At 37.8% G+C, this 25,207-nt stretch overlaps 1 long non-coding RNA gene across 11 annotated transcripts in view; it reads left to right on the top strand.

Moving 5' to 3' along the window:
* LOC147378444 (uncharacterized) overlaps positions 1–25,207 on the top strand; it is a 226,329-nt gene that overhangs the window by 107,713 nt on the left and 93,409 nt on the right. For 6 of the 11 annotated variants that reach the window (XR_015152338.1, XR_015152366.1, XR_015152353.1 and 3 more), the window contains 2 exons: positions 18,232–18,362; positions 18,907–20,937. This is a non-coding gene — a long non-coding RNA (uncharacterized LOC147378444). Of the gene's footprint in view, positions 1–13,343; positions 13,554–18,231; positions 18,363–18,906; positions 20,938–25,207 lie in introns of those variants that run through there. The other 5 variants (XR_015152343.1, XR_015152339.1, XR_015152408.1 and 2 more) reach the window with 4 other exon arrangements.

Raw genomic sequence — 25,207 nt, 5'->3', positions numbered from 1 at the left:
AACTTAAGTATTCAAAATTTTCATTTTCAGGATTTAATCATTATACACTTACATAAAATATTTGTCTTTAGGTACTCACGTTTCTCTTTGAAATATAAGTTTCAGGATAGTTATTTTTATCCCAAAGCAAACAGTATGTCTCAGATAAAGAGAATGTTTATCAAGTTTCTTTTTATTAATTTAATTATTTCTGGAACACTAGAGAAAATACATGAGTTGGCAAAAAAAAAAAGTATCTTTATCATTCTACTCTCCTGTCCCTTTCCTTCTTTCTTTTCCTCTTCTTTCTTTTCCCCTTCCCCTGGGGTAAAATGTTAGATTCTCCTGCTGCTGTTCATAATCTGAGAAACTGAACAACCGTTTTGTCATCCCTACTACCTCCCTCAACTGTTGCTGCTGCTGCTGCTAAGTCGCTTCAGTCATGTCTGACTCTGCAACTCCATAGCAGGCAGCCCAACAGGCTCCTCCGTCCCTGGGATTCTCCAGGCAAGAACACTGGAGTGGGTTGCCATTTCCTTCTTCAATGCATGAAAGTGAAAAGTGAAAGTGAAGATGCTCAGTTGTGTCCGACTCTGTGCGACCCCATAGACGGCAGCCCACCAGGCTCCACCGCTGTCCCTGGAATTCCCCAGGCAAGAACACTGGAGTGGGTTGCCATTTCCAGCCTCAACTGTTACCCCTTGGTAATTTAATGAGAAGTGTATCATTTGGCCCCTGTATCTGTGGAAGAGATGGAGAAACTTCTAAGAAAAATGAATTCTAGTGGAGATTTTGAATAGACATAGAATCAATAAGATTATTCTCTTCTAAAATTTATAAATCATAATTTGAGTTGTATGGTTCTTGTGGTAAATAAATGACTAGGAGATATTCGTAAGATGGCAGCCAAGTATTAAACTTGGGTAGTGACTGGCAGTTGGGCAGTTGAGTAGCTATAATGTCAGCTCCTGAAAATATTTGTAATTTTGTTTCATTCCCTCAAAAGAAAATAGTAATTATGAGCTATAAGTTTTGTTGGCAGCTTTCAATTCAGCCTATAAACATTGTCCAATAGTGGATGTCCCTTTCTATATGCTGTCTCTCTAGGAGCTTACCTACCTCTTTCCCTTCACAGCTAAACTTCTTGGTGGTGGTGTTATTGTTCAGTCACTAAGTCACTTTGTGACTCCTTAGACTACAGCATGCCAGACTCCTCTGTCTTTCACTATCTCCCGGAGCTTGCTCAAATTCATGTCCATTGAGTCAGTGATGCTATCTAACCATCTAATCCTCTGTCGCCTCCTTCTCCTCCTGCCCTCAATCTTTCCCAGCATCAGGGTCTTTTCCAAGGAGTTGGCTGTTTGTATAGGATAGCCAAAGTATTGGAGCTTCAGCTTCAGCATCAGTCCTTCCAATGAATATTTAAAGTTGATTTCCTTTAGGATGGACTGGTTTGATCTCCTTGCAGTCCAAGGGACTCTCTAGAGTCTTCTCCAGCGTTACAATTAAAAAGCATCAAGTTTTCGACACTCAGCGTTCTTTATGGACCAATCCTCACATCCATACATGACTACTGGGGGTGATACCCATTCTTGAAAGAATGATTATTTCTATTTTAGTTTTTCTGCTCACTCCTTAGCGCACTTCCTACCTTCACCTTCCTTCTAATGTTCTACAGTCGCATCGCACCACTGAACCTTCTCATGATCTACTACTGATTGAATCAAATTCATGTCAGTGTCTCCATCTATAGTCTAGTCAGTCTGTCCAGCATTTGATCAGCTGCTCAAATGATCAGTTTCATCCTAAAATACCCATTCTCTTCAAGGTTCTAGGATAGGTACTGTAGGATAGGGTATAAAAACCTGGATATGTAGTAGATTTTGAAAAATTATACCTATTAGTTTTGAAAAGACACCTATATTTTTGTCACAGTTCCTTAGACATGTTATCTACTTCTAAGGTGTTAAATGCCAGCTCTGTTGGTGTCACTCAAATCTATAGCTTGAACTCGGGCTTCTTTCTTGCTAGTCTAAGTTAAATATCTAATAATCTACCGGCTATTTTCAATAGACTGTAAAATATATCAAGAGAACAGTGTGAAAACTAGTTCCTTGTCCTTTATCTACCATAACCTGGTTCAGAATAGTAACCTTTACCTTGGTATCCAACTCAGAAATGTGGGAGTTCATACTAGAGTTACTAACTCTATATATCCAGTTGGTCCCTCCGTGTGTGTGTGTTAAGATGCTTCAGTCGTGTCCAACTCTTTGTGACCCTGTGGAATTCTGTTCATGGAGTTCTCCAGGCAAAAATACTGGAGTTGCTGTGCTCTCTTCCAGGGGATCTTCTCGATCCAGGTATCGAACCCACATCTCCTACTTTGCAGGCAGATTCTTTACCACTGAGCCACCTGGGAAGCTCCTAGTTGGTTAGTAAGTTGTAATTATGTTTCCTTAATAAATCTCTTTTGGGGGCTTCCCTGATAACTCAGTTGGTTAGGAATCCACCTGCAATGCAGGAGACCCTGGTTCAATTCCTGGGTCAGGAAGATCAGCTGGAGAAGGGTTAGGCTATCCACTCCAATACTCTTGGGCTTCCCTATGGCTCACTTGGCAAAGAATCCACCTGCAATGTGGGAGACTTAGGTTCAATCCCTGGATTGGGAAGATCCCCTGGAGAAGGGAAAGGCTACCCAGTATTCTGGCCTGGAGAATTCCATGAACCATACAGTCCATGGCCTCACAAAGAGTCAGACACAACTGAGCGACTTTCACATTAAATCTCTATTTTGAATCTATCTTCTTCTTTATTTACCATATCAGGCCAGGTTTTTATTAATATAATTTTGACTAGGACTATTTTTACTACTCTTAGCTGCTTTCATTGGTCACCTCCAGTCCAATTTATCTTCATAGCCAGAGTTGCAGTCTCACAGTACAAATCTCATTGCTCACTCTGTTAAAAGCCTTTACAAGCCTCTTTGTCACTCTTAGGGTCAGAAGTCTCTGTATGGCAAATGTTTCCCTTGATGGTTGGCCCCAGACCAGCCATCCAACCCTACTCCCTGCATTGTCCACACTGTACTCTGTGCCTCTATCTGGATTAGTTACTCCCATTCCTGAAAAGGAACCATGGGATTACTTGCTTCTCTGCCTTTGATCATACTGTTTCTCTTTTCTGAACACTCTCCTCTCACCTCTTGTCCACCTGGGAAATTGTTTCTTATTCTTCACTACTCAGCTCAATTGTTATCTTCTCTAGCAAGTCTCCTTTCAGTCCTATCCTGTGTCTTCAGTTCAGTTCAGTTCAGTCGCTCAGTCGTGTCCAACTCTTTGCGACCCCATGAATCACAGCATGCCAGGCCTCCCTGTCCATCACCAACTCCTGGAGTTCACTCAGACTCACATCCATCGAGTCAGTGATGCCATCCAGCCATCTCATCCTGTGCCTTCAGATAGCATTAAATACTCAGCCCTCTGTACCCCGTGGTATCTGGCTCATACCTTGAATGTACTAAAGTGAGAAATATATACATTATATATGTACATACATACGGTATTTGTATAGTGAGTTCCTAGAGAATAGAGGCAGGTATTGGCCCAGAGTAGACCCTTTGTAAAATTTTTTTTTGAATTAATAAATGAATGGTAAGTGTATCCTTCCAGCAACAACTATCTAGCTTTTGTAAAATTGATTCTAAATTTATCTTGTCTCTCTGAAGTTTCGTTTCACCAAAAGCATCCCTATCTGATCTTTGAGATAAAATCTCTGAGGATGCTCAGGAGAAAATTCACTTTGAATAGGTGACATTTCAGACTGTTACTGAGATTCTTTAGTTGCTTCTAGACTTTTCCTAAAATCACCTGGAATTTCCAGGGTTTTTGTGCTGTAGTTTTATATATTAGAAATTTCAAAACTCTTTATGGATTTAGAGGATATTTCCCTGAAAAATGATGTTGGGTATTGTCTCTTAGAATAAAATTACTTGATAATTAGCCTGAAACAAAGCTCCCCTTAATATAATTTTATTTATAAAAGCTTAAAAGGAAAAGCTTAGTTTGATTTCAAAATCATGGTTCTATGTAGGTTTTGTTATTAAAAGAATTATTTTAAGACACTGGATAGTTTGCATTAGATTTTATTTATTTATTTTTGTTTTTGCATTAGATTTTAGAACCTCAGCATCTACCAGAGTCCCTTGGGAGAGTGTCCTTGATAGAAAATTCCTCATTTACTACTCTGAACCCTTCTTCAAGTTTGGAGAAATACAAATCTCTTCCTTCTTTTATTATTTTAGGATTTTGTATCTGCAATATACAAATGCAATAGTGTATATATACTGCACTAACATGAAACAATTTTAAAAATGAGACCTTAACATAAAAAGTCAGCCACAAATTAACAAAACAGTTCCATTAAAAAAGAATCTGCATTTTCCTCTTCTTGTTATAGAAGTCCACTGACACCACACTTAGACACCAAGCATGGATTAAAAATAAGGGTGGTTAAATGATGATTGACTGTTTTAATAAGGCAAAGTTTCTAATTTCACAGAAATAAATAACTTCCTAAGAGTGAGATTAAAATCATATGGTCACTTCATTATAGTTATCTTATTAGTTCACCTATTTATTTTTTACTTTTCTTCTAGATTTTCCATAACCTAAATATTAAAGCATGACTATAAACATCAGTACTTGTATTAAAATATTTTTCTGTTTGTCACTGTTTCAAATTGCCTAATATGATGAAAGCTATTTGACTATATCTTGTGCAAATTTCATTTGTATACTTTCAATCTACTGACCTCTTTTCTTTATTCTAAGATATGAATAACATTTCTAAGCACTTGTACAATTATATGAGATTATAATAACATCAGTGTAAGGATCACAAGAAATAACCATTGGTTTCAAAATGCTATTGTGATCAAATTTTGTTGGGACAAACGTTTCAGAAAATGAATGGTGATAGGATTAAACATCCATTTAATTAGTGGTTATCTAGAAACTGAATGAGAAGGAAGTGGATATTGTGAAGGTGGTGAGGGCTGGGGAATGGATTCAAAGTAATGAACTCTGAACAGCCAACTTACATGAAATAATTAGAGCAAAATTCAGTTAACTCCATAGAAGAAATCAATGCACAGGACAGAGATATCAAAAAAGGTTTTCTGGAGATAATTATACATGATGTGGTCCTTGAAGATGGATAAAGAAAGATAAAAGATATTCAGGAAGGTGGAAAAACATAAGCAAAGGGAACACTGGTTCAAGCAATTAAGTTCAGAGAAACTTTGATTGTTTAGGGGTCTACATTAGAAGGGATGAAATCAGATAATAAAAAGGCCTGGAATGTAAGCAGAGAAATCTGGACTCAAACATAACAAGACAACAAGCATATATAAAATGGAGATTATAGTCATTATCTATTGCTGTGTAATAACCCCCCCCCCCTCCAAACTTAGCAGCTTAGAATATTAAATATTTATTATTTTACAGTTTTATAAGACCAGAAATTTGGGAGTATTTTAGCTTGAGGGTTCAGGCTCAAGTTATCTCACAAAATGTCAAGATAGGTCTGCAGGTCTGCTGGGGCTTAAAAGTCTACTTCTAAGTTTTGTCATGTAGCTATTGGCAGGCTTTAGTTTCTCATTGCTGCTGCTCCTAAGTCGCTTCAGTCGTGTCCGACTCTGTGTGACCCCATAGACGGCAGCCCACCAGGCTTCTCCATCCCTGAGATTTTCCAGGCAAGAACACTGGAGTGGATTGCCATTTCCTTCCCCAGTGCAGGAAAGTGAAAAGGGAGAGTGAAGTCGCTCAGTTGTGCCCGACTCATAGCGACCCCAAGGACTGCAGCCCACCAGGCTCCTCCGTCTATGGAATTTTCCAGGCAAGAGTACTGGAGTAGGGTGCCATTGCCTTCTCCTAGTTCCTCATTAGCTGTTGGTTAAAGATCTCCATTACTTAACACAGACTTCTATACATGCTTCCTGAGTGTTCTTACAGCCTAGCAGATGGTTTCCATCAAAATGAGTGATTCTAGAATAAGAGAGAAAATAAGAGAGAGAAAGTAGAGTGTCCTCAAGAAGGAAGCTGCAGTCTTTTTATAATGTAATACGGAAAGTTACATACTTTCTTTTCTTCCTTATTGTATTGGTCTTAAGACCAACTTTGATAATATGTTGAAGGAATTACACGAAGGTGTGAATATCAGCTGAAGATCACTGGGGGGCCAACTTGAAGGCTAAAATCAGGACAGCAGCCATGGTATTAGATCATTGAGTAAGAACATGATGGCATGGTGATGAGGACTGAGAGAAAAAGATAAAACTATGAGATATTTACAATAAAAAAATATTTAATAGTGAATTTGACAACATTAAGATATCAAGGGCTAAAAGAGGACTTCAGGATTTTAAACTTGGATGTTTATAAGAGTGACCTGGCTACCAACTGATTATTGGGTAGAAGTGGTAGTTGTTAAATATGAAATTGGAGACTTGTTGAGTTTGAGGTGGCATTTGTCTGCTTAAATGAAGATAGCCTATATATACAGACAGGATTTGGAATAGTGCAGTGAAACATGAGTGACATAGACACAGAGAAAGTTTAAAATATTTATAATACAGCTAGATATTGAATTGAATTTGGCCAATAAGAAGCCAGGACAATCAGAAAACAGTGATATGCATAGTGTTTTGTATATTATTCACATAGTATATGTTTGATATAAGTTTAATTCTTGGTCTTCCCTTGTGGCTCAGCTGGTAAAATGCCTGCAATATGGGAGACCTGGGTTCGATTCCTGGGTTGGGAAGATCACCTGGAGAGGGGAAAGGCTGCCCACTGCAGTATTCTGGCCTGGAGAATTCCATGGACTCTGTAAGAGTGGAACACGACTGAGTGAATTTCACAATAAATCACTATTTTGAATCTATCTCCTTCTTTATTTACCATAGCAGGCCAGGTTTTTATTAATATGTTTTCTGACTGGGACTACTTTTTACTACTTTTAGCTGCTTTCGTTGGTCACCTCCAGTCCAATTTATCTTCATAGCCAGAGTTGCATTTTCACAGTACAAATCTCATTGCTCACTCTGTTAAAAGCCTTTACAGGTCTCTTCATCACTATTAGGGTCAGAATAAGTTTAATTGACCTGTAAGTTTAATTGACCTGTCCTCCAAGAAAAAAATACAGTTCTCACTCCCCCTCTTTCCTAATTTTCCTTACTCCCTTTCTTCCTTTCCTTCTTTCTTCCTCCCTTTCTCCCTCCCTTCTTCCTATCTTCTTTCTTTCTCTCTTTCTCTCTGCTTCCTTCATTTATTCTCCCCCCTTCCTCATCCTTCTCATTAAATATGTCTACTTTCTAGTTTTCTATACAGAGAAAATAACCCTGATAATTCAGAACAAAAGTAGGGAAATTCCATTGTAGAGTATCTTTGAACACTGCTCATTTTTATAAATTGTAACTTTAATTCCCAATGCTAAAGCATAGAATGTCTGACAAAGAAAATCCTATAAGAAAAAAGAATTATAAGATGGCTTTAAGATATAAATATAGAAATTCAAATTACTGTATCACAATACCCAGTATTTTAGTTTTGATGTGATAACAAATAATCTGGAAAAAATGAGTTACCTATAAATTTATGTAGACTGAGATTTTCTTCACATTATTTACAAGGTCCGCATAGTATGGGCATCCTCAACAGAGTTAAAAGGAGATAAGGTCTGTTAACTCCAGAAAGAATGAAGAGATGGAGCCAAAGCAAAAACAACACTCAGTTGTGGATGTGACTGGTGATGGAAGCAAGATCTGATTCTGTAAAGAGCAATATTGCATAGGAACCTGGAATGTTAGGTCCATGAATCAAGGCAAATTGGAAGTGGTCAAACAGGAGATAGCAAGAGTGAGCATTTACATTTTAGGAATCAGTGAACTAAAATGGACTGAAATGGGTGAATTTAACTCAGATGACCATTATATCTACTACTGTGGGCAAGAAACCCTTAGAAGAAATGGAGTAGCCATCATAGTCAACTAAAGAGTCCAAGATGCAGTCCTTGGATGCAGTCTCAAAAATGACAGAATGATCTCTGTTCGTTTACAAGGCAAACCATTCAATATGGTCATCCATCTATGCCTGACAAGTAATGCTGGAGAAGCTGAAGTTGAAAGGTTCTTTGAAGACCTACGAGACCTTCTAGAACTATCACCAAAAAAAGAAGTCCTTTTCATTATAGGGGACTGAAATGCAAAAGTAGGAAGTCAAGAAACACCTGGAGTAGCAGTCAAATTTGGCCTTGGAGTACAGAATGAAGCAGGGCAAAGGCTAACAGAGTTTTACCAAGAGAATGCACTGGTCTTAGCAAACACCCTATTCCAACAACGCAAGTGAAGACTCTACACATGGACATCACCAGATGGTCAATACCGAAATCAGATTGACTATATTCATTGTAGCCAAAATGGAGAAGCTCTATACAGTCAGCAAAAACAAGACCAGGAGCTGACTGTGTCTCAGATCATGAACTCCTTATGGCCAAATTCAGAGTTAAGTTGAAGAAATTAGGGAAAACCACTAGACCATTCAGGTATGACCTAAATCAAATCCCTAATGAATATACAATGGAAGTAAGATCATCCCCAAGGAAAAGAAATGCAAAAAACAAAAATGGCTGTCTGAGGAGGCCTTAAAAATAGCTGTGAAAAGAAGAGAAATGAAAGGCAAAGGAGAAAAGGAAAGATATACCCATTTGAATGCAGAGTTCCAAAGAATAGCAAGGAGAGATAAGAAAGCCTTCCTCAGCAATCAGTGCAAAGATATAGAGGAAAACAACAGAATGGGAAAGACTAGAGATTTCTTCAAAAAAAATTAGAGATACCAAGGTAACATTTCATGCAAAGATGGGCTCAATAAAGGACAGAAATGGTGTGGACCTAACAGAAGCAGATGATACTAAGAAGAGGTGGCAAGAATACACAGAAAAACTGTACAAAAAAGATCTTCATGACCAAGATAATCACGATGGTGTGATCACTCACCTAGAGCCAGACATCCTGGAATGTGAAGTCAAGTGGGCCATAGGAAGCATCACTACGAACACAGCTAGTGGAGGTGATGGAATTCCAGTGGAGCTATTTCAAACCATAAAAGATGATCCTGCAAAATGCTGCACTCAATATGCCAGCAAATTTGGAAAACTCAGCAGTGGCCACAGGATTGGAAAAGGTCAGATTTCATTCCAATTCCAAAGAAAGGTAATGCCAAAGAATGTTCAAAAACTGCACAATTGTACTCATCTCACACACTAATAAAGTAATGCTCAAAATTCTCCAAGCCAGGCTTCAACAATACATGAACTGTGAACATCTAGATGTTCAAGCTGGATTTAGAAAAGGCAGAAGAACCAGAGATCAAATTGCCAACATCCGTTGGATCATCAAAAAAGCAAGAGAGTTCCAGAAAAACATCTATTTCTGCCTTATTGACTATACCAAAGCCTTTGACTGTGTGGATCACAACAAACTGTAGAAAATTCTGAAAGAGATAGGAATACCAGACCACTGGACCTGCCTCCTGAGAAATCTGTGTGCTTGTTAGGAAGCAACAGTTAGAACTGGACATGGAACAACAGACTGGTTCCAAATCGGGAAGGGAGTACATCAAGGCTGTATATTGTCACCGTGCTTATTTAACTTATATGCAGAGTACATCATGAGACATGCTGGGCAGGAGGAAGCACAAGTTGGAATCAAGATTGCTGGGAGAAATATCAATAACCTCAGATATGCAGAGACACCACCCTTATGGCAGAAAGTGAAGAAGAACTAAAGAGCCTGTTGATAAAAGTGAAAGAGAAGAGTGAAAAAATTGGCTGAAAGCTCAGCATTCAGAAAACAAACATCATGATATCCGGTCCCATCATTTCATGGCAAATAGACGGAGAAATAGTGGAAACAATGGCTGACTTTATTTTGGGGGGCTCCAAAATCACTGCAGATCGTGATTGCAGCCATGAAATTAAAAGACACTTACTCCTAGGAAGGAAAGTTATGACCAACCTAGACAACATATTCAAAAGCAGAGACATTACTTTGTCAACAAAGGTCTGTGTAGTCAAGGCTATGGTTTTTCCAGTGGTCATGTCTGGATGTGAGAGTTGGACTGTGAAGAAAGCTGAGCGCCGAAGAATTGATGCTTTTGAACTGTGGTGTTGGAGAGAGTCCCTTGGGCTGCAATGAGATCCAACCAGTCCATCCTAAAGGAGATAAGTCCTGAGTGTTCTTTGGAAGGACTGTTGTTGAAGCTGAAACTCCAATACTTTGGCTATCTGATGCGAAGAGCTGACTTATTTGAAAAGACCCTGATGCTGGGAAAGATTGAAGGCAGGAGGAGAAGGGGACGACAGAGAATGAGATGGTTGGATGGCATCACCGACTCAATGGACATGAGTTTGAGTAAACTAAGGAGTTGGTGATGGACACAGAGGCCTGGTGTGCTGCAGTCCATGGGGTCGCAAAGAGTCAGACACGACTGAGTGACTGAACTGAACTGAACTGAAGGTCTGTTAATTCATTACCCCCATCTTTTTTTTTTTTTTTTTTTCAGAAATACAAAAACAAATAGGAGTAATGATGGAATTTATTTTTTTCCTTTATATTTTGATGAGAAAACTCTGTCTTCCTATTGGCAAATGAGATCAAATATATTCAGTTTACACATTTGTGATTCTTGAAAATCAAAACCTTACTAATTCAAGATATAATGGATAGCTCCACTGAGAATCTCCAACTTTTTGGATTTTTAAAGTTTAAACGTTGAGAGTAAATTGAGATTTATCACTAATACATTGTCAGTAGGAACTGATAGACCTAGTTTCTTTGCTCTGGGAAAAATAAATTCAATATGATTACACACAATTAAAGAAAAACAAATATTCACCAGGAATGTTTTTTGTGAAGTCATTTCCCCTAGACAAATGTGACCTTAAAATTCTTAGGCTGGATAATCCTGCATTAGTCATCAACCTGTACTAAAAGTGATTTTCCCCATTTTTTTTCTCATTTCATCTATTTTTCATCAAGTGTCTAGTATGATAAAAACAAACCAGTAACACAGCAGTGAGTGATCAGTGAATTTTGCACTTTTTATTATTCTTTCTTGGAGTTTACAAATGTTACTATTTTTTTAAAATAGCAAATCTCTGGCTTTATTGAATTTGCTATTGCACACTTTTCTGTTTAATATTTACTAGTTTTATTATTATTATTTGCTTTGTGTTTATAGTGTTAGTTGCTCAGTTGTGCCTGACTCTTTGCAGCCCCATGGACTGCAACCTGCCAGGCTTCTCTGTCCTTGGGATTTTCCAGGCCAAGATATTGGACTTGGTTGCCATTTCCTTCTCCAGGGGATCTTCCTGACCCAGGGATCAAACCCAGTCTTCTGCACTGAAGGCAGATTCTTTACCAACTGAGCTACCAGGAAAGCCCACTTACTTTTTGTTTACTTAACTGCTTTTCCCTGGCTTATTGAGAGTCATTTTCAGATCATTTATTTTGTACCTTTCTTCTTTTACAATATCTATTTAAGATGATAGATTTTATGTAAGTAAAATTATATCTATATCCCACACATTTTGAGAATTCAGCTTTCTAATATATGTCATTAGATATGTATCTATAAAGAAAGCTGAGTGCCGAAGAATTGATGCTTTCAAACTGGTGTTGGAGAAGATTCTTGAGAGTCCCTTGGACTGCAAGGAGATCAAACTAGTCAGTCCTAAAGGAAATCAGTCCTGAATATTCATTGGAAGGACTGATGCTGGAAGCTGAAACCAATACCTTACCACCTGATGCGAAGAACTGACTCATTGGAAAAGACCCTGATGCTGGGAAAGCTTGAAGGCAGGAGGAGAAGGGACAACAGAGGAGATGATTGGATGGCATCACCGACTCAGTGGATGAGTTAAGCAAGCTCTGGGAACTGGTGATGGACAGGGAAGCCTGGTGTGCTGCATTCCATGGGGTCACAAAGAATCGGACCCAACTGAGTGACTGAACTGAACTGAATATCTAACTCAATTAGTAGAAATAAATAAATATAAATATATATATTTAATTTCCATAGCAATTTCTTTGACTCATGAGTTATTTACTATTTTGCTTCCTAATTACTTAATTTGGGGGGGTTTCTTAGTAGTGTGTTATAATTTATATCAAGCTTTATTTCATTATCCTCAGAGTAAAATTGTTTACAATTGTTACAATTGTTTTATGTTCCATAACAATGTCAATTTGTTAAATGTTTTAAGTAAGCATGGAAAAAAATTGTATTTCTGTCATTTTGGAAAGCTTCTATGTGTTAATTTTTTGTTTGCTTGTTCTATACAGAGAATAAATCTTTAACTTAAACTTCAGAGATTTTTCTTCCTTTAAGCTGTGTACAGTTTTGCTTTATGTATATCGAGCCTTTTATGTTAATGCTTGCAAAATTAAGATTGTTATATCTTTACATTGAACTGACCCTGTTATGAAATTTTTCTTAGTCTCTAGTTATACTGGTTGACTTTAAATCTACTTTGCTAATATATGTGTACCAGCATTTATTCTTTTTTTACTTTCAGCCTATTTCCTTATGTGAAAAAGATGTCAGCAACATACAGTTGTCTTCAATATCATGTTTAGTCTCATATCTTGGATTTTAATGTATGTATATATTGTCCATTTTAATTCAAAGTAATTATGGATGTTGAGAAGCTTAAATCTACCACTGAAGTATTATTTGCTATTTATCCTATTTTTTCTTTACATTTCCCTGCTGTTACCTTTTTATTTATGCATTAATATATTGATATTTTAGTAGTTATTTAAGAGGTTATAATGTACACACTTAACTTACTAGCTGCTGCTGCTAAGTCGCTTCAGTTGTGTCTGACTCTGTGTGACCCCATAGATGGACTCTACTTTAAATCATTACTTTTTCCACTTGTTAGAAAATACAAGGGCTTTAAGGACTTCCCTTGTGGCTCAGCTGGTAAAGAATCCACCTGCAGTGCGGGAGACCTGGGTTTGATCTCTGGGTTGGGAAGATCCCCTGGAGAAGGGAAAGGCTACCCACTCCAGTGTTCTGGCCTGGAGAATTCCTTGGGATCACAAAGAATCAGACAAAACTGAGCTACTTTCACATTAAGACATTTAACTCCATTTATCTGTCTTATTTCTGAATATATTTTAAAGCTCCAACATCTTTTATCATTATTTAAGGTAGGAGTTGGAAACTATGCCTCATGGGCAAAATTCTGCCCAATGTCTGATTTTTTTTTTTTTTTTTCTTAATGACTTGTGGGCTTCCCAGGTGGCTCAGTGGGTAAAGAATCCACCTGCAATTCAGGAGACACAGGCAGATGTGAGTTCAGTCCCCAGATCGGGAAAATCCTTTGGAGGAGGACATGTCAATGCACTCCAGTATTTTTGCCTGGAAAATCCCATGGATTGAGGAGCCTGGTGGGCTATAGTCCACAGAGTCGCATAGAGTCGGACTCAACTGGAGCAACTTAGCATGCAGGTACAGGCTCAGATTGGTTTTTACACTTGTAAATGGTTTTTAAAAAATCAAAAGAAGTAGCATTTAGATATGTGAAAACTATGTAAAATTTAAAATTTATGCTCATAAAGTTTTATTGAAAAGTAGTCACACTCATTCATTGTGTGTTTTCTCTGGCTGCTTTCGCAGCAAACAGCAGTTAGGCGGTCACTGTGACAGAGACTGTATATGCTGCTCTCATCTCTCTGCATTGCTGCTAAGTGCACGGCACATTGCAGTTTTAACTCATCTGAGTTCTGGGAGCCATACACTTTGCTGAACTGCAACACTTTGTCTTCTTACACTAATGGAGAGCCACCATGGCAAAAGAAAATGTGACCTCTGAATGTCATGCATAAAGGCACAGTGGAGTGTGAATTATTTTGTTATCAAAGTATATGACACAGCATTGTGTTTTTTAGCAATAACACTATAGCTGTGCTAAAATAATACAATATACATTAGTATCATCAGACTAAGCACTCATTACAATATTCACAACTCATAGGAAAGCAAAAAGTAAGAAAAATTAGAAAATTTGATATGAAATATTTCATCAAAAGAGAATGTTTTCATACCTATAAAAATGAAAATGATTCTGCAACCAGAGTGAGACTTTTAGAGATTCATTTGATGTTGATTTTTAAAAAATTTTAATGTTTTAAATATGTCATTTCTCTTTTGATGGATTTCCTTGTTTATGTTGAAAGTGGAATATTTTTCTTACTATTCCTTTGCAAGTACTGTCATTTTTATAAACCTACTTTTACGAACTTCTCTTTGTCCTTAATTGTTTTAAGTTTTAATGTGATGTTTATATGCACACACACATGTATATACATACATATATATGGCAGTTACTCCTCTTAAAATTAGTAGACCTTCTTGTTTCTGTTTAGAAAACTCTTACCCCATGTCTCTTGAAATATTGCTTCGATGCCTTCATTGCTTTTTTCTAAGACTCCAGCTACACCTATGTTAAAGTTTTCTCCATGAGCCAATACCACTTATATTATTTACATATATTTCACCCATTTTTTTCCTTTACTTTTTCATTCTGGATTTTCTACCCATCTCTATTGCTATTAAATGCATATATTGATTTCTCAATTTTAGTTCTATTTTTTTTTAGAATATCTGTTTGAATCCTTAATATAGATGTACTTTCTATGGTGAAATTCTCCATCATTTTATCATATTATATTTTGAATATATCAGTAATAGTATCATTGGCCTCTGTTCTCCTTGTTGTGAGTTGGCAAATTTTTCAAGAAGAAAATACAGTGTTAAATGTTAGAGTCACCTCAGTGATTGTCCATTTTGTTATGAAATATGCTTCTCAAGTTATAGTTGCCTTGACTATCTTCCGTAGCCAAATAGTGCTTTCTTTCTTTGTCACTCTCTGTCACACGCGTGCATGCGTGTGTGTATTTTGCCTAGCTTTTATAGTTTTACTCAGGAAGATAAATAATCTGCATTAAAAATGTAGCCCAATTCTAGGCCCACGGGTAGCTAAATATTTAGCAAATATTTTTGAGTGAGGTAATTAACTAAATTCTGAGTTTGTGCTGAGCATCTCGTAATGGATATTTTAGTTATAATAGAGCTCCAGAGGATGTAGAGGAGCATCAGACACTTTTCCTATTTGACATTAGTTCAAGGACTTTTACTCATGAAAAAGCTTAAGGTGAGCAGAAACAGAGAGGTGCAAAAGAGACAGAAAACTTTATTTTTATTTTTGACCTTGCAAATTTGACCAAAACAGAGTCTGTTAGTAAATTAAATCTTTTCTCAAAACCCATTTCCAAAATTCTGGTCAAAATTTTTATGAGAAATTATTATGATTCCCTTGAAGGTGTTGATAAAAAGGAAAGAAACTAATGTATTTGAACTCCTTGTTTCATTGTGGTAGGGATATATTGTGCTCTAAAACTTGCTGTGATCGGTACTAGCAATAGCATGTGGCTTCTAATCCTTCATGCTCTTCAAAGCTCAAACTGATCTGTTGGGAAACTTCGTACCAACTTTGTCAGCAGGGCTGAGACTTGAGTGAAGTTAATGAGGCAACAAGGGCATAAAATTTAAGGAGGTACTCTTAAGGGGGCTTCCCAGGTGGCACAGTGGTAAAGAATCTACCTGACAATGCAGGAGAGGTCGGTTTGATTCCTGGGTCAGGAAGATCCCTTGGAGAAGGAAATGGCAACCCACTTCAGCATTCTTGCCTGTACAGTCTCATGGGCAGAGGAGCCTGGCAGGCCTGAGTCCATAGGGTCACAAGGAATCGGACATGACTGAGTGTGTACTCGTTCGTGAGAGTTTCAACCCTGCAATTGAATGTCCCTACATTTGCATGATCCTGGGAGTGAGTGCCTCCTTAAATTTTGTGCCTTTGATTCCTCACTTGTCTCACCCTGCCATCAATTCTACCTGGGGTGGGTAGACCAAAATTTATTCCCTTGACTTAAGTTTGGTAAATATGAGAAGGATACACAATTTTTTGTACAGTATCTGAAAACCAAGTGCAGTGCTTGTCAAACTTAGATCAAAGCCATGTGAATACTTTAGAGCAGTGGTAGTAAATGTAAATTTCATTGTATTAGTTCCCATATATCCCACATGCTTCACAACCTGAATAATTTGAATCCTTGGTTGTACACATTGACTTTATTACTTCTTGTTTTTGTTGATCTCTACCACATCAATCAGGCTTAAAACTGAATTAACAGATGACAGTTAAATTTTGGCAAGCCTTAGCTATGAAATCGAACTATGATTGTGTACTCATTTTTGTTTTTTACCTTAGCCAGTGCAGCATTAATCTTTACAAGCATGGTAATGAAGACACTTGTAGTCAGCATCTATAGAAAAGATCCAACAAGAGATACATTTTACCTGCCAAGAGTGGGCTGTCTCTGTTAGAGAATGAGGAATGATTTACAGGTGTTAATGGGCCTGCGTTATTGTTGAAAGCTGCTCAAGTAAGGCATCTGTGGAACTAGAGAAAGGGCTGTGTTGAAAATGAGTGCACCTGTTTGCAACCTGCTAAAAGATGCGTTGAGGATAAGATATAGTTATCCAAAACAAACAACAACAACAACAAAGAGCAGGGATTATAAAGCCTTGTCTCTTTTTAGTCTTCTTTTTTCCTCTACTCAAGCTTCTTTCTCAGCTGTGAACTGAAAGTTTCATTTTGGATCTGAATCATTTCACTTAGGAGCTAAGGTTGAGTTTAAAGTACTGTCTTTTAAGTGAAGGTCAGTGATTTATCCACTATAGCACCCAACTCCAAATACTTCTGGTAATTAATTATACCTATATCTGTTTTTATAGAGTGAAAGAATAAAGAAATGACAGTCAGCAGTTTTAGGAAATACAAGTTAAAGGTGTCCTATCCTTAAAAATGATATATTGTTTTGGAAAGAAAATTTTAAAGTTGGTAAATGCAATCTAAAATTAAATACAGATTTTGAATTTCAGTCTGTGAAGCTGAAAAGATCAAAGGAAAGTCTTTACAGTACTTTGGAATTTGGTCTAATACTTCCTGGGAGGTCATTTACTCCCATAATTTAGTCGGACTTATTTTGGCTTCAGGTCTATTAAAAATGCGCAGCAAAAAAGGAGGCCTCTTTTTACTTTAATTTTTAACCACAACTTGTCAGTAGAAAAGAAAGGTGTCTGAAAGAGGATCATCTATCATAGTCCTAATATCATAGCTATTAGCTTTCAAATCTTCTGACTTTTTAAGTCTGAGAGAGAAACTCACCTTGAAATGTCTGCATTTTAACTCTTTCCAGATCTGTGGAAAGGCAGATGTGCTGCAATGCAGTCACCACCCACTATGACATCCATGGTTATCACACCTTAGCTAAGAAAATTTAGGTATCAAGAGGATTGGATTTGTTATTAGATACAGTTTCTTTTGGGCTTCCTGCCCTGAAGAAGGAAGTAACAACCCACTCCAGGATTCTTGTCCATGAGATTTCCCAAATCTCATGGACAAAGGAGCCTGGTGGGCTATAGTCCATGGGGTTGCAAGACAGTCAGACACCACTGAGTGACTAAACAACAACAACACAGTTTCTGTCTGCTGTTTTCAGATAATTGAACCCTACTGATGTGATTTCAACTCATCAGTGGGTAGTTAAGTACCTCGAACAAAGTCCTATCCTTTTTCGTTTTCCCCGTTTCTTCCTGTATCTCTTTCTCCCCTTTCCTCTCTCTCTCTCTCTTTCCTCTCATCCTTCTCAGTCTCTGGCTTTTCACTCACAATACACTGGGAAGGAGAAATTATCTATCTATCTATATATTAATTCAGAGGCTATATTATGTAAAAACTCAAGTGCTTGGCTGGAAGGAATCTTGTGTTCTACCTTTCTTGCCTGTGGGTTTCATTGTACAAGTCATTTCATTTCTGTAGTCTTCAGTTTTCTTATTTGGAAAATAGAGGGGATTGAGTTTGATGAGATTTGAAGTCTTTCCTATTCCTGAACCTGTTCTGAGCATGCTTCCCCTGGAATACTAGTAATTACTATTTGACAATGACACATCCTACAGAGAAGTGCTTGTCTCCTCTGAATCTGGGCCCAGAAAACTGACAAAGGATTACCTTAATTGTGTCAATATAGTTCAACTAAGCTTTCTAAATAATTTCTTATCACAGCAGATTTCCAGCCACTGTGAGGATGGTAAACGACATTCAGCTCATGCTGAGTGGCTGCCTGGAGTCTTGTGCTGAGGATTGTGAAGCAGGTTCCAGGGAGTGCAATGAACTCTGAACACTGGCTTTCACTGGTGAGCACGGGCTAAGTGGGGCTCACCTACCACTTGTTTGTCATCCTTAACCTCCCACGGTGTCAGTTTGTGGAAAATGCACTAGTGCAAAGACCTTACCATAAATTCCAACTTGAATGAAATAAAATACAAGGCATAAACAAGGCTTTTGTAACCAGCTTTACATGGAGCTGCCAACTGCAGTTGCAACCTCTACAAACTTATAGATTTCTAATACTTGTCAATCTTGAAATTGTTATTTATGACTTCAAGAAATGCATTTGTTTAATTTTGACCCCCCTAAAACACACTCACAGAATGGAAGTTTATTTTATTTAAAAATCTAGGAATTTCAGGGTATTTATACTCTGCTTTTTAAACATATTTTAGAGAGTTGTCTTACTAACTTGTCTACTGAAATCCTTAAACAATTCTTTGTTGACTTGGTTTAGATATGTCAAAGGGCCATTTCTTTGCCCACTTTTTGACGCAAATAAAATAAATTCCAGAATACCTGCAACATAAAAAGCTTATTTGCATCTTATGTGCTTCTTAACTTTTGCAGTTGAAAGGTTCTTACTCCCATAATGCAGCCTATGCTAAGTCGCTTCAGTCGTGTCCAACTCTGTGCGACCCCAGAGACGGCAGCCCACCAGGCTCCCCCGTCCCTGGGATTCTCCAGGCAAGAACACTGGAGTGGGTGCCATTTCCTTCTCCAATGCATGAAAGTGAAAAGTGAAAGTGAAGTCGCTCAGTCGTGTCCGACTCTTTGCGACCCCATGGACTGCAGCCCACCAGGCTCCTCTGTCCATGGGGTTTTCCAGGCAAGAGTACTGGAGTGGGGTGCCATTGCCTTCTCCAAATGCAGCCTATACTGTGTTATAATAAATATTTAGCCTTAATTTTAAATTTGGTAGCTAAGTGCACATGTAGGAGTCTTTAAGAAGGAATAGTTTTCCACACTATTTTGCTAACCATTGTAATTTACATTTAAGATTTTCAGTTAATTTAGTGACAATAGTAATTTCAAATTCAACCATAGATGTTTTGCTTTCCCATGTCTTCATACCTCTTCCATGTGCTTTGGAAATACTTATCATTTATCTGTGTTGAGATATGTTGCTAAACAACTTTATTTTGGATCTACACATTACATTTTCACTCTGACCATTGTTGACATCAATGAGATAACTATTATCTTCTGATAAGTATACACCTGGTTTCATAGTTTCCTGTGATAGTGGGAAACAACAAAAGCAAAAGGTTCCTATGGTAGTGTAAAACAACAAAAAGCAAAAATTGAAAGTCTACAATCTTCTGTAAAATTTACTGGGAACTTATTTCAGTTTTATATGAATGTCTACCAGTTATCATGAGGCTGAGCATCATCTGTCAGAAACAAACACATCGAAAATACCGAGCTTGTTCATTGCTCACAGATTTTCTTTTATTATAGTATTAAGCACAGGATCTGAGGTACTAAATGTATAGTACATCAGAAAAATATTATCTTCTATAAATACAATGATGTGGATTTGTTCCTATTCAGAAGACATGCTGAAAATGCTGTTAGGATATTGTATACTGATTTCTTTCAGGCTGTAATAGCTAATCCCCCTTTTGGATTGGTGCAAGCAGTCAAATCACTCCCAAATCTTCAGGAAATGAAAGGCAAGATCACTAATCACTGCATGCATACTTCACTTTAATATTTCATTCAGCATTGATAGAAGATCATAATGGAAGATATTTTGAAAGGGCACAGCACAATTGTACTCAGTGGGCCATGTGTAATATTTGAAAGTGTAACATCTCTGTGGGTACTTTGTAAGCTGCAGCGGTTAGGTGAAGAATAAATGTTAAACCAGATTCTCCCAGTCATCCAATCAAAAACATTTGTTATGTGCCCTCTGTGTGTAAAGAATTGTATTAAGTGTATAGTTTTGTCTCTGCTCTTTTTTAAAACTATGCTCCTGGTGTGTTTTAAGCGGAGGTAGGTGGGTCTTGTCACTAAAATAAAATAAAGGCATTTTTTTCCCAGTTTCTAGAAAGTATTAGTTAGCTTACTGCTTAGAGTTTTATCAATTTTAGTTTTCCCCCTGCTGGTTTTCTCAAATGTTTGATACTTGGTATTGCTTGTTTATGTTTTAGCTTATTTTAGACAGTTTTAGAATTATGACTTTTTAAGTTTAGTATGTTTTTTATGTTCTGGAAACAACGTCATGATCACCAGGTATTCTTTCTGTCCTGTAAGCAAATTTGAATACCAATATGACTTAAATTGTCTTGGAACAACTAATTAATTTGATTCAAGTTGCTAAAAATTAGTATATTCAGACAGTTGACAAAATACAAATTTCTAAAGTATAATCATGTACTTTGAAAGAATTAGTGCGTTGCTTTATGAAGTTGAAGAGTTGAAATAGGTTTGATCCCAGGAGGGTTTGGTTCATGTTGTTTTAACTTACACGATTTTCTAGGGAGTGAAATTAAATCATGTCTATTATTTTTTTATGCCATTCATCTCCTACAATTACATCAGACCATCTGTAAATTTAGACTTCATGGAATATATAATAAACTTGTTTTTGTCAAATTGCATTAGCTTATTATTTAATAATAACAGCAAATTCTTACTGAGCACATACTTTGTGTCGGTAGCACATACTATATTCTACAAGCATTGATTCTTTTAAACCTCATAATCACCTTATATTACCTCCTTTATTCAGATGAGGAAACTGATCCAAAAAGTTAAAGTAAACTAAACTTAGACAACTAACGTGTCACAGACCAGAGGTTTGAAGCCTGGCAGTTGGGCTACAAGAGTCTGTGTCCCTGACAGTTGACCTGAACTAACCCCACTTTTTTTCCTTAATTCAAGAATAGTATATTATTTAGGATGCCTTTAGTTGCAAGTATCACCCTAACCTAAACTGCTGGCAAGAGTAAAAATAATTTACTGGTTCACATAACTAAAAAAACTAGAAATAGCAGTTTTGCTTCAGGCAAGGCTTGATTTATTGATTCTATGATGTCACTAAGAACTCAGTTTCCTTCAGTCTCAAGACTCTGTTTTCCCAAGATGGATGCTAGTCACATAAAAGGAAAATGCTTCCTTACTCACATTCAGCAAGGAAAAGAGTGTGTTGGTCTCAGTATTTCTTTCTTTTTTTTTTAATATAAATTTATTTATTTTTTTAAATTTTATTTTATTTTTAAACTTTACAAATTGTATTAGTTTTGCCAAATATCAAAATGAATCCACCACAGGTATACATGTGTTCCCCATCCTGAACCCTCCTCCCTCCTCCCTCCCCATACCATCCCTCTGGGTCGTCCCAGTGCACTAACCCCAAGCATCCAGTATCGTGCATCGAACCTGGACTGGTGACTCGTTTCATACATGATATTTTACATGTTTCAATGCCATTCTCCCAAATCTTCCCACCCTCTCCCTCTGCAACAGAGTCCATAAGACTGTTCTATACATCAGTGTCTCTTTTGCTGTCTCGTACACAGGGTTATTGTTAGCATCTTTCTAAATTCCATATATATGCTTTAGTATACTGTATTGCTGCTTTTCTTTCTGGCTTACTTCAAATTGGAGGTTAATTACTTTACAACATTGTATTGGTTTTGCCATACATCAACATGAATCTGCCACGGTGTACACGTGTTCCCCATCCTGAACCACCCTCCCACCTCCCTCCCCGTACCATCCCTCTGGATCATCCCAGTGCACCAGCCCCAAGCATCCAGTATCATGCATCGAACTTGGACTGGTGATTCGTTTCATATATGATATTATACATGTTTCAATGCCATTCTCCCAAATCATCCCACCCTCTCCCTCTCCCACAGCGTCCAAAAGACTGTTCTATACATCCGTGTCTCTTTTGCTGTCTCACATACAGGGTTATCGTTACCATCTTTCTAAATTCCATATGTATGCGTTAGTATACTGTATTGGTGTTTTTCTTTCTGTCTTACTTCACTCTGTATAATAGGCTTCAGTTTCATTCACCTCATTAGAACTGATTCAAGTGTATTCTTTTTAATGGCTGAGTAATACTCCTTGGAAGGAAAGTTATGACCAACCTAGATAGCATATTCAAAAGCAGAGACATTACTTTGCCAACAAAGATCTGTCTAGTCAAGGCTATGGTTTTTCCTGTGGTCATGTATGGATGTGAGAGTTGGACTGTGAAGAAGGCTGAGCGCCAAAGAATTGATGCTTTTAAACTGTGGTGTTGGAGAAGACTCTTGAAGTCCCTTGGACTGCAAGGAGATCAGCCCTGGGATTTCTTTGGAGGGAATGATGCTGAAGCTGAAACACCAGTACTTTGGCCACCTCATGCGAAGAGTTGACTCATTGGAAAAGACTCTGATGCTGGGAGGGATTGGGGGCAGGAGGAGAAGGGGACGACAGAGGATGAGATGGCTGGATGGCATCACTGACTCGATGGACATGAGTCTGAGTGAACTCTGGGAGTTGGTGATGGACAGGGAGGCCTGGTGTGCTGCGATTCATGGGGTCGCGAAGAGTCAGACACGACTGAGCGACTGAACTGAACTGAACTGAATACTCCATTGTGTATATGTACCACAGCTTTCTTATCTATTCATCTGCTGATGGACATCTAGGTTGCTTCCATGTCCTGGCTATTATAAACAGTGCTGCGATGAACATTGGGGTACATGTGTCTCTTTCAATTCTGGTTTCCTCTGTGTGTATGCCCAGCAGTGGGATTGCTGGGTCATAGGCAGTATTTCTTAGAGAAGTCCTGATTGTCTTCATGAATGAGCCAGTTTAAGTTGCTGACTGCCCTGAGTCAGTTAATGTGGTCACAGAGATATAATGCTGTGCTTGGCTTAAGTTAGATCACCTATGTGTCCTTGAAACCACAGAGACCCTAAACGGGCTTTTGATGAAGCAGAATATAGATATTCCAAAAGAAGTAAAAGTGTTTGTCTCTCCGTCGTGCCTGACTCTGCGCGAACACCATGGACTGTAGCCCACCAGGCTCCTCTGTCCATGGAATTCTCCAGGCAAGTGTACTGGAGCAGATTGCCATTCCCTGCTCCAGGGTATCTTCCCAACCCAGGGATTGAACCTGGGTGTCCCGCTTTGCAAACAGATTCTTTACCACCTGAGTTACCAGGGAGGCCCAGATATTCTGAAAGTAAGCTACAAATGTATGCAGAATATGCTATTTCTGTATTCAAGTGTTTGTGTTATATGTGTAATATATACGTGTTGAAGCTGAAACTCCAATACTTTGGCCACATGATGTGAATAACTGATTTATTTGAAAAGACCCTGATGCTGGGAAAGATTGAATGCAGGAGAAGAAGGGGACAACAGAGGATGAGATGGTTGGATGGCATCACCGACTCAATGGGCATGAGTTTGACTAAACTAAGGAGTTGATGATGGACTGGGAGGCCTGGTGTGCTGCGGTCCATGGGGTCACAAAGAGTAAGACACAACTGAGTGACTGAACTGAATCTTTTATCATCTATCTATCCATCCATCCATTATCTATCTTTGCCTGATACCTTTCCTTAGAGATCAGTCCTTGAACTGAGAAAGATGCCATGCAAAAATAATCATTTTGTCAGGCTACCATAAAAGTAGTAATGGCTACTGAAAACAAGATTTATTCTGATTTAATTTTTTGGACATTTGGTACACTCAGTAAAACAGAGAAAAATAACATTGCATTGAAAATGATTTTTTTTAAAATCTCACTAACTGACATAGTTAGCTATAGTTGTTATAGGAATAATTTTTTCTTTCTTTAGTACTGTTTTTTCTTTTTATTCACATTCTTTTAGACACTAGGTACTTCTCTGTGGTATGGAACACAGAGACTATAGTCTGACAAGTTTCAATGCCAAGGTTGTATTGGCAGCTTGTGATACGGAGTTATGAAATTCTTGTCCAAAGCGGACACACATGCTTCACATCTGATGCTTAGAGACACCATTAAAAAAAAACAACCCTCTGGGTTCTCATGTTAAGGCTGCTGCTGCTGCTGCTATGTTGCTTCAGTCGTGTCTGACTCTGTGCGACCCCATAGATGGCAGCCCACCAGGCTCCCCCGGACTGGAATTCTCCAGGCAAGGACACTGGAGTGGGTTGCCGTTTCCTTCTCCAATGCATGAAAAGTGAAAGTGAAGTTGCTCAGTCATGTCTGACTCCTAGCGACCCCATGGACCACAGCCTACCAGGCTCCTCCGTCCATGGGAGTTTCCAGGCAAGAGTATTGGACATGTCAAGGCTAAACCATTTAAAAAGTACAATAATAAACATGCAAGTGGGAGAAAAGACAAAAAAAGATAAGTGACTTTGGTATTTCTTCAGTTTCTGGCATCCTAAACAGAAATCCTCACTTACGCATCTCAATGTTACGATGTATGACATACACAGTGTAGTTGAACCTAGAAATTGTGAATGAGAAAGTGACCTTTCTGTAATTGTATGGAAATATTATCTTTTTTTAAGTCTTAAGTTCTTGTTTCAAATCAGCTGTGGTGATCTACTTGAATTGACTATCCTGTTTTATAGATTTATAAAGCAAGGAATAAAAATATTTTATTAAATATGCATGTGAATTGTAGAATTTTGGGAATTTTCTCCACCTTTCAAAAAATTGTAAAGATATACGGTCATAAAATCTGATATATACAAGTAGAATATACCTCTCGAAATAACAATGGAGAAAAGTGAAAAATAAAACATCTTAATTAAAATGTTATTACACTTATATTTTAAAAAGTAAAACTTTATATTAAGATGGTTTTAGATTTACAGAAAAGTTGCAAGATGATGCAGAAAGTTCCTGTGTGACCTACATGTT

This window comes from Bos grunniens, chromosome 2 (genome assembly GCF_055505025.1).
Source record: "Bos grunniens cultivar Pamir isolate PY7600 chromosome 2, Bosgru_T2T1.0, whole genome shotgun sequence".
Taxonomy (NCBI): Eukaryota; Metazoa; Chordata; class Mammalia; order Artiodactyla; family Bovidae; genus Bos; species Bos grunniens.
This window is presented reverse-complemented; position numbering and strand designations above follow the sequence as displayed.